The following is a 9654-nucleotide window of genomic DNA, read 5'->3' on the forward strand; positions in this document are numbered from 1 at the left end:
ATGTTTATATTATATTTATTTAATTTAGTAAGCTGATCTTGTTAAAGAGCACTGGATAGTAAAGTGTCTTACTTTTCTCAGGCAATCGACCGGCGCATATAGCCTTGGAGCATCACCAAAGACAAGTTCGTTCTCATGGGGCAGCAAATCATCTCCACAAAGAACCAACAAGAGGCTGCACAAATTTCCATCTACAAAGACTTTATGTGACAAAGAGGGTGGTGATGATGGACAGTACTGGTTGCGAATGAGTACTTCTCCTAAGACTATCCTACCTTCATCAAAACACCATCTCTCCATTGATGGCATAACTGAGGAGCCCTATTTAGGCAATGGATCTGAAGACATGCCGTCGCATATCATTCCTCTCCTGCCTTCAAGAGAAGAAGAGAAGACTCAAATCAGTATAGAGACTTATGGACAGTGCAGCTAGATGCAAGCAACATTCAATGGTACGAATTGTAATCAATTGATCTTTTGAAGAAGTTAAACTCAAGACTTGGAAAAAATTTATATAGAACTTTGGAACTTCAGGTGTCAATGTGATGGCTGGAGTGGGACTACTATCATGCCCATATGCGGCAAAGGAGGGTGGGTGGGGGGGAATGGCAGTGTTGGTGCTATTTGCTCTTATATGTTGCTACACGGGTCACCTTTTGTGCAAATGCATGGACAGTCAACCCCTCGGCATACTTACCACGTACCCAGACATTGGACATCTTGCACTTGGCAAGATGGGTCGCACAATTGTGTCGGTACGTTTGATTTTATTTGACTGCGATCTCCATATTTGGTAAAAATAATGACACAAACTACTAATGGTGTTTTGTTGTTTGCAGATGGTTCTCTATGCCGAGCTCTATGTAAGTTCCCAACCCATTGTCAAAGGTCCATTCTTGATAATTGAAAAAGTACATAATTATCCCACTTATATTATGATGATTATTGCAAACGATAATGCAGGCGTATGGTGTGGAGTTTCTCATACTAGAGGGAGACAACTTATCCAAGATTTTTCCAAACTATCGGTTTACAATGGCTGGAATGAACATTGGCTCATATGCGATATTTTCTATTTATGCTACAATGGTGATCCTGCCTACTGTGTGGTTTGAAAACCTCAATTGGCTCTCTGCTGTTTCGTGTGAGTATCCAAGAAATAAATGCATGGATAGTTTTTCCTGCGCATCGTCAATGCTGTTGTTGCGTGTGTGCAAAGTTGTGTACGTCTGCGCACTCAACATGAGTGGTGTAGGTGTGTGTGTGAGTCTATAATTATTTTTAGTTTTGTTGTTGGTAGTCATGGGAGTCGTAACAACAAGCCTGGTTGGTGATGGTCCTCGTGGTTTGGGAGGGAGCTGTCGACGGAGTTGGTTTCACCAAAACAACCAGCATCGTGAATTGGCGAGACCTTCCCTTGGCAGTGGGTGTTTATTATTTTTGCTACTCAAGAGATGGTGTTTTCCCAAACATCTACTACTCCTTGAGGGACAAGAGTCGATATACCACAGTCCTCTTGATAAGGTGTCTCCCTCTTTCTCTCTCTCTCTCTCTCTCGCTAACTGTGTGTATATGTAAGTATGTAGGTATCTATATATATAGATATGTATGTGTGTAGGTGTACATTGTATGTGCTTTAATTATAGTCTTCAGTTGAAAACATATCAACAACCACCAAAAAGATATTAACACCACCGTTTGGTAGTACTTCTTAGAGAGAAACAATAATTATTCATGACAAAATGTTAAGCTCAATCAAATAATAGCATGAGACTTTAATCAATGCATGAGTTCTTGATTGTGAATAGCTAGTAAGAGTACACACTCTTACATATACATACATACATAAGCGTGAGTGCGCACTTACACTATAAGATGGTGGTGTTAATATCTCTTTGCTGCTGTTAATATATTTCCATTTGAAGACTATAATTAAAGCACATACAATGTTAAGGAAAGTTGTGTTTTTCTTTACCTCGAGTTGATTTTGTCCCTGTTTTTGTAGCTTTACCTTGTGCTTCCTCTCCTATTTTACAATGTCAGTGGTGGGATTTCGCACATTTGGAGATGAGACACTATCCCAAATAACATTGAACCTGCCGAAGACCAACATAGCAACCTACTTCGCCCTATTCCTAACAGTAAGTAGCTCCTCATACTGGCAAAGAGCATTAATTGAGCTTTATAGTACATCACTTATACACTTATATCCTCACCTTTATCTTTTGGTTATGTTTTTAAACTTTGGAAATAAGGCAATGATGACTTTAAGTGATTATCTTTAAAAGCACTTCACTCATTCCTTCAACACCTCTCTAGTCTCTCTCTCTCTCTCTCTCTCTCTCTCTCTCTCTCAAGCACGCGCGCACACACTATGTGACAAACATACTCCTTAGGTAGATACACAATTAAGTGTTTACTTCTCTTCCTTAGCTTATACATTAAAGGTAGGCCATTTAAAATGATTTAACATTTCTTATACTTGCTTGTTTTGTGTATATAGATTTTGAACCCGTTGACAAAATATCCTTTAAATCTGAGCATTTTTCTTTGATTCTTACCTTAAGTTTGTACAATTATTGAATTGAATGTAGCCCTTGACCTTAGCACACATTTGCTCTTATTATAACCCCAATTGCAGATGGGATAGAAGAGCTCATACCTACGGAGAGTCTTGGACCTTGCCAAAAAAAAGAATTAAAGATGACACTACGAACACTCCTTGTCATTTCCAATTTGTGTGTAGCAACTTTGGTGCCTTTTTTTGGTGAGTATATAAATGTGCAATTTTAGTTGCTTTCTTTCTCTATGTTTGAGTAATTTTATTCACTGTTTTTGGTAGGATATATGATGTCGTTTAATGGTTCAGTCCTCACTAGCCTTGTGGTGAGTTTTTTTGCTATCAAACCTTTAGCATGCTTGATTTGGATTAATGTGTATGCCCACGTGCTTGTTTCAATTTTGTTTTTATACTTTAGACTTACATCAACATCAAACAGTGCCCTAGCGCTGCTCCCCCCTCGCGCCCCAACCCTCGCCTTGCTTCGGCCCCACATCTCTGCCCTCACCCGTCCCAACCTGTGCCCTACCTCAGCCTGCACCACATCCCGCCCAGTAACCCTCGCAGCATCTGCACCCCAACCCCCCCAACCCCCCCCCCAACTCTCTCCTCCCTCGCCGGTAGCCGGTTGGCTACCTTCAACACTTCAGTGGCCCTCATCATCTTTTTCGCCTTCCTGTTTCCAATAGCAAACACATAATGGCCACCCCTGCTCCACCTCTTAGGGACTCCATTGAAGCCCCCTCGTCCAAAACAGGGGAGCCGACCCTTTGACTTGGTGTAAGGTGCAGCGGAATGAATGTTGAACTTTGCTCAAGATGAGTGCTCCGAACTGTGCTCAAGGTTCCTTTTACTTAGGCAAACCGTGCTTTAATGAGAAAGTGCAATGGACACAAACAAAGTGAAAGAACACTGTGAATGAAGGTGCATGAGTCTGAGAGATAGAGAGAGAAGAGAATACAACACCGGGAAGTTGTCAAACCCTCCTCCAAGGGCCCCACTCTCGATGGCGAGAGCTGTCTACTTATGATTGCACAAATCTCTACAATGCTTGGACTTGCCGACGATGTCAACAACTATGAGGATGACAGCGAGACGGGCTGAAATCTGAAAATGCTAAAGGTTGAAATCAGCAAATCTCTATCTGCTGAATTCTGACTCTATCTCGGTGACAATGTCGATGACGAGGATGCGCTGAAAACGCAGATGCTGAAATCTGCGTTTTCCATGTTGAATCTGCAAACTTCGTGGGATCTGACCGTGCGGCGAGGATTTGCTGCGGAAAGGTGAGATCTGCGAGGTTCGGGGGTTCTACTTCGGAGTCTGACTGCTGAAAACTGAAAACGCTGATGCTAACTGAGGTTCTGTCGTGATGAATCTGCAAAACGCAGAGTTGCTTTGCTGATGCAAAAACGCTAGGCTGATTTCTGCTGCTAGGGAAAATCTACTAACACTAGGGCTGATCTGCTGTCGTGAAGTGGTTCTGCTATGTCTGCTAATGCCGAAGTTGCTCTACAATGCAAAAACGCCAAGGCTGATCTGTCTTGCAAAAAACGCTAGCTTTGATGTTGTGTTGCAAAAAAGCTAGGCCATGTTGGGGGGTCCTGCTGAGAAGGTGCCTGTTGAGCAATGTGCTCCTGCTGCCTCTTCTGCCAGAAAGTGCTAGCTCTGGTTTATTTATATATTATCTTAGCAAAATTGCCCTACCTAGTTCGCAACAAAAGTCACTTAATAAATAAGTGAAAAATGTCAAAAATAGGTTTAATGCACTGGAAAATTCCCCTGATGGATTCTGATGGGAATGCTGATGATTATGCTCTGTGAAACCGGAGGATATGCATCTACTCTACGTGATTGGTCATGCACGGTCTGCGAACAGACTCACAAAATTGCCAGATCACTTCCTACTCTAGACTGACTTGACTGAACTGAACCCTGATCATGCTATAGCTTGTCCACGGACACATAGGGTTGGATGTGTCATGTGACATCCCCTAATTTTCAAAGTGAGGTATTGGTACCGAACTGTGTGGCGTCGAGGGAGATCGCCTCAACAACATCCGGAATCCTCGAAAGGACTCTTCGTCGACCCACTCTGATGTGCGGGTCGTGCGATACTTGAACTTCATAAAGGTATGCAAAGTCTTCTTCTTTGGGCCACGCCGAAAGCGACATAAAGTCATTTTCAATGCTTCCACTTCGTCTAGAATCATGCGTCTACCTTCTTCAAGAATCTCCGAGGATGAAAATTTCTGAAACCACTTCCAACACAAAAACATGAACATACCCATTCCACGTAAAGTGACTAGAAAAATTCTATTCTTTCAAAAAAACTGTGCATGCAATGGAGATGAACGTAGAGACGGAGTGCCAAACCGTTCATCAAATACATGCAAACAATGAGATCGAATCTTGTCGTGCTGATCTAAATCAATCAACTGTGGCAATTCACAATGGAAGTGCCCATGCTTGATGCTCAAACTTTCTTGTGCTCTTTCTACGACTGTGTCATGCCAAGGGAGAGACATGGAATGTGACTTCCTTGAATGCATACTTTTCATCTTTTCATGAGTAATCCGCATACATCCATGCTCATTCATGAGTGAATCGTGTTCATCGTGCAATATGTCATGCCTATGAAAAGGTATCACATAAGGACGATGACTAAAATATAGGAAACCATCACGAATGAAACACTCGAACAATGCGTGCTGACTAATCATTCGAACACATAATACTTCCTGTGAGGGTTCTTGAGATTTAGGCTAGAAAGCCAAGATCAGTTCTTTGTGTTTGATCGAATCTTCCTGTGGGGGTTCTGTGGACCTCAAATCGAAAGCCAAGATGGGTTCTTCGTGATTGATCGAATCTCTAATGAGGTTAGCTTCACTAGAGAAAGTATCGACTAACACATCATCCTTGTGAACAATCACGTCATCTTCATGCAAATCATCATGCTTGTGAGAAACCACATCTTGATCATCATGCAAATCATCATGCTTGTCATTGTCATTCAAATCATCATGCTTATCATTATTAGGCAATTCATCATGCTTATCATTATGCAAATCTCGTGTATCATGCTTTGGAGAAGAAGAGACGGAGAGAGTCTCCTTTTCCCGAATCTCTTGCATCTGTGCCTGCACTTGAGAAAAAGGTCGCAACATCTCTTTCATGTGTCAGTCGTTCATTTCTTTTTTGCTTTGTTCTCGCAATCAAATTCTACTTGTCTTTCTTTGGTTTCCAATCGTGCTTCACGCTCTATGGCTGCCACTATGTCTTCGTATTTACGCTCAATTTCTACTTTTCTTGCTTCACGTTCGAACTTCCTTGCTTCGCGTTCTAAATTGCTGTCCATAAACATCTGCTCCAACTCCTCCATAGGAGTTAGTGCAATCCGTGGCGTGGATGGGAAAGGGGGAGGGTCGGAAAAACCTCCTGGTGGGGAAAATTCTTCTTCGCCACTCCCATGCTCATCACCTCCATGCGAAGTATCCATTCCGCTTTGGGTAATGACCATTCTGAAGTCGTGGGTTCTTGTGGTCTTGGGTTCTGAAGTTCACGAGGAACTTGGATTCTTGTGGGTCTTGGGTTCTTGGGTTCTTAGGTTCTTGAGGGTCTTGGGGTTCTTGCGGGTCTTGGGGTTCTTGAGGTTCGTAGGTTCTTGCGGTTCTTCTTTCGCTTGCAATTTGTGTTAGAGAAGGATCTTCTCTTCACCCGAGTTCTGCTCTGTTCCGCGGGCGCACCCCTTGGCGGCCTTGCGCTCACACCAAGGTTGCTTATTCCCACCTCACGTCGATTGGCCGGCCGCTAAGTGCACTGTCCGCTCTCTATGAGTGAAAAGAGGCACAAGGGGAGGCTGGACAAGCCCTTCTTTCTTGGGTTTCCTGTCACTCTTCAAAAAAACGATTAGGAATCGACACGCCCAAGAGGACTTGGGTTATGTGCGACCGCAACAAGCAAAAAAAAATTATGTGGTTCTTGTGGTTCTTTCCTTAAATGATACAGAACACTGCCAAAGCTCTGATACCAATGTAAGGTGCAGCGGAATGAATGTTGAACTTTGCTCAAGATGAGTGCTCCGAACTCTGCTCAAGGTTCCTTTTACTTAGGGAAGGGAGAGCCTTCCGTGCTTTAATGAGAAAGTGCAATGGACACAAACAAAGTGAACGAACGCTGTGAATGAAGGTGCATGAGTCTGAGAGATAGAGAGAGAAGAGAAAATGACACCGGGAAGTTGTCAAACCCTCCTCCAAGGGCCCCACTCTCGATGGCGAGAGCGGTCTACTTATGATTGCACAAATCTCTACAATGCTTGGACTTGCCGACGATGTCGACGACTATGAGGACGACGACGAGACGGGCTGAAATCTGAAAATGCTAAAGGCTAAAATCTGCAAATCTTTATCTGCTGAATTCTGACTCTATGTCAGTGACGATGTCGATGACGACGATGCGATGACGACGCGCTGAAAATGCAGATGCTGAAATCTGCGTTTTCTGGGCTGAATCTGCAAACTTCGCGGGGTCTGACCGTGCGGCGAGGTTCTGCTGCGGAAAGGTGAGATCTGCGAGGTTCGGGTGTTCTACTGCGGAGTCTGACTGCTGAAAACGCTAGGCCATGCTGGGGGGTCCTGCTGAGAAGGTGCCTGTTGAGCAAGGTGCTCCTGCTGCCTCTTCTGCCAGAAAGTGCTAGTTCTAGTTTGCTTATATATTATCTTAGCAAAATTGCCCTACCTAGTTCCCAACAAAAGTCACTTAATAAATAAGTGAAAAATGTCAAAAATAGGGAAAATAGGTTTAATGCATTGGAAAATTCCCCTGATGGATTCTGATGGGAATGCTGACGATCATGCTGTGTGCAACTGGAGGATATGCATCTACTCTACGTGACTGGTCATTCATGGTCTGCGAACAGACTCACAAAAGTGCCATATCACTTCCTACTCTACACTGACTTGACTGAACTGAACCCTGGTCATGCTGTAGCTTGTCCACGGACACATATGGTTGGATGTGTCACGTGACACTTGGTCTTTCGCCAAAAGACCAAGTGAGCTTGATGGCCGAGGTGGAAAGGATCCAAGCCACCTCTGTCATTTGCAAGATTGTTGGCATGAGAACCAGCAGAGGTGAGGTTCTGGACCTGCTACAAGCCCGACTCCTCACCGAAGTAGGCAAGATCGTCTATGTGTAGATTCTGGGGAGAGGCTACTGCCAAGTAGAGTTCTAGTCTCCAGAGATGGCAGCTAAAGTGATCTCGTTGAGTCCGCTAGTGGCTCGAGCTTACTTCAGACAGTGGCACCACGGCTTCGACCCGGATGTGTTTAAGGAGGAGGCAAATCTTCTCATCTCAGTTTTCTTTCCAGGAGTGAGGCGAGAGTATCTTCCCTTACTCTCGAGGATTGGCTCTATGTTTGGGATGGTCTTGGAAACCCCGCGCACCTCCGCTTCAGTTGTGGCCAAGGCCGCAAGGTTACCCACTGTGCGGGTTCTTATTAGTCACACGTACACTCCGAAGGTGGTTCTGCTACCTTGAGTGAGTGGTGGTTGAGTATGGAGTATTCGAGCCTCCCGAACCAGTGCTTCATTTACAGACAGATGGGCCATCTTGCCAAGACCTGTCCATCAAGGAGGCCCCGATCTGCGCCACATACCCATCCTACTGAGGCTGGCCATGCTCGGCAGGTAGAGACATAGGGAGCACAGGCGGGTACCTCGTCTAAGACAGGTCCCTAGGCAGAGGAGGGCTGCGAGCAGGTTTGTGGTCATCGTCGTTGCCAGGGATCAACATGTCAGTTTGGAGTCCCTGGTGGTCGGCCTATATCAGGACAGCAGTAGTGGGTTCCCACAGGGAACAATTTCGACCCTTTACAGCAGGATGAGCCGACGGCGGATACCCCCTCCACCTCAGTTTTGCCATTGACAGTCCCTCCCCCTCCACCTACTGTCCCCACCTCTCTGCCTCCAACCCCCCTACCCCACGCGCGCTTCATTGCCTATTCCCTCCCATACCCCGCCGCCGGCCCAAGGGATTTATCACTTTGCGGCGGTATCTCTCTCTTGGCAGTGCATTTTCCACAAGCCGTCTCCTGGTGCAGGCGTCGGCTTTTGCGGCAGTCCCTTGTGGGCTGACCAGTTTTGATCTATCGCCGCCGCTGGGACTTCTTCGACTACGACTTTACACGTTTTCTTGGCGACTCTTCTCTCAACCTTGAGGTGGCTTGCTTCAGAGTCCATGTACTATTTCTAGCAACTAGAGGGGCAAAGGCCCTAGACACAGCGGTTGGGTTCTCTTTCCCAGTGTGTGGCAGGGATCAGATTGAGTGGACTATGAATAGAGTGCTGAATTGGCTTCATGTTCAAGCTCTCGAGTTCTCTCACCACACCGGAGACTTGGGGGTGATAGATTTTATATAAACACTGTGGCCATTGGCCAAGATCTGTGTGACACCACTAGATACAACAGGATGTAGACACATTGTGGTACACTTTTTTGCAGACACACAATGTAAATATGTCAGACTTTGTAAATAATTAATTTAATTACGAGAAAAGAATTATCTAATTAGTTGTGTGCACATTAGAATAGATCTAGCAGTTTCTAGGGCCTCAGGTGCGTCCAAGTTTAGGCAAGAGCATCTCAGGGAGACCCTAGCAGAAAAATACCCTGAAGCCCTAGTGATTGGGAAATCGGGTCTTCAATAAAGGGGTAGATAGTAGCCTCAGATTTCAGGCTCAGAAAATTACGCGCGCTAGTGCAAGCACAGGAATATGATGGAGTCCTTAGACTATTAACCCTAAGGCTTGATTCTTTTACGGCCTTAGGATAAGTTAGTTAAAAGTATTCTTAAATGATTTGCGCTGGACCAAATGGCCGGACAAGTACGAACAGGTAATGCCAAAGCATTGCTGGCACGACAATGCGCTAGGGAGCAGCTAACGTTTTCATTTGTTGCATCTATGTGTGCAGTTGTGCACTTAATTGCACATTTCATTAACTAGCATAGGATTTTTAAAGTCAAAAGTTGAATGGTTTTTAAATTTTAAAGTAAGTGTGCCACTTGGCACACGTTCCCATGCAATCTCTCTCT

At 44.7% G+C, this 9654-nt stretch overlaps 1 pseudogene; it reads left to right on the top strand.

Moving 5' to 3' along the window:
- The first annotated feature begins 247 nt into the window (after nucleotides 1-247).
- On the top strand, nucleotides 248-2879 carry LOC147418227 (uncharacterized; annotated as a pseudogene).
- The last annotated feature ends 6775 nt before the right edge of the window (nucleotides 2880-9654 follow it).

Source organism: Adiantum capillus-veneris, chromosome 30, assembly GCF_014529385.1.
Source record: "Adiantum capillus-veneris isolate H3 chromosome 30, ASM1452938v2, whole genome shotgun sequence".
NCBI classification, from domain to species: Eukaryota; Viridiplantae; Streptophyta; class Polypodiopsida; order Polypodiales; family Pteridaceae; genus Adiantum; species Adiantum capillus-veneris.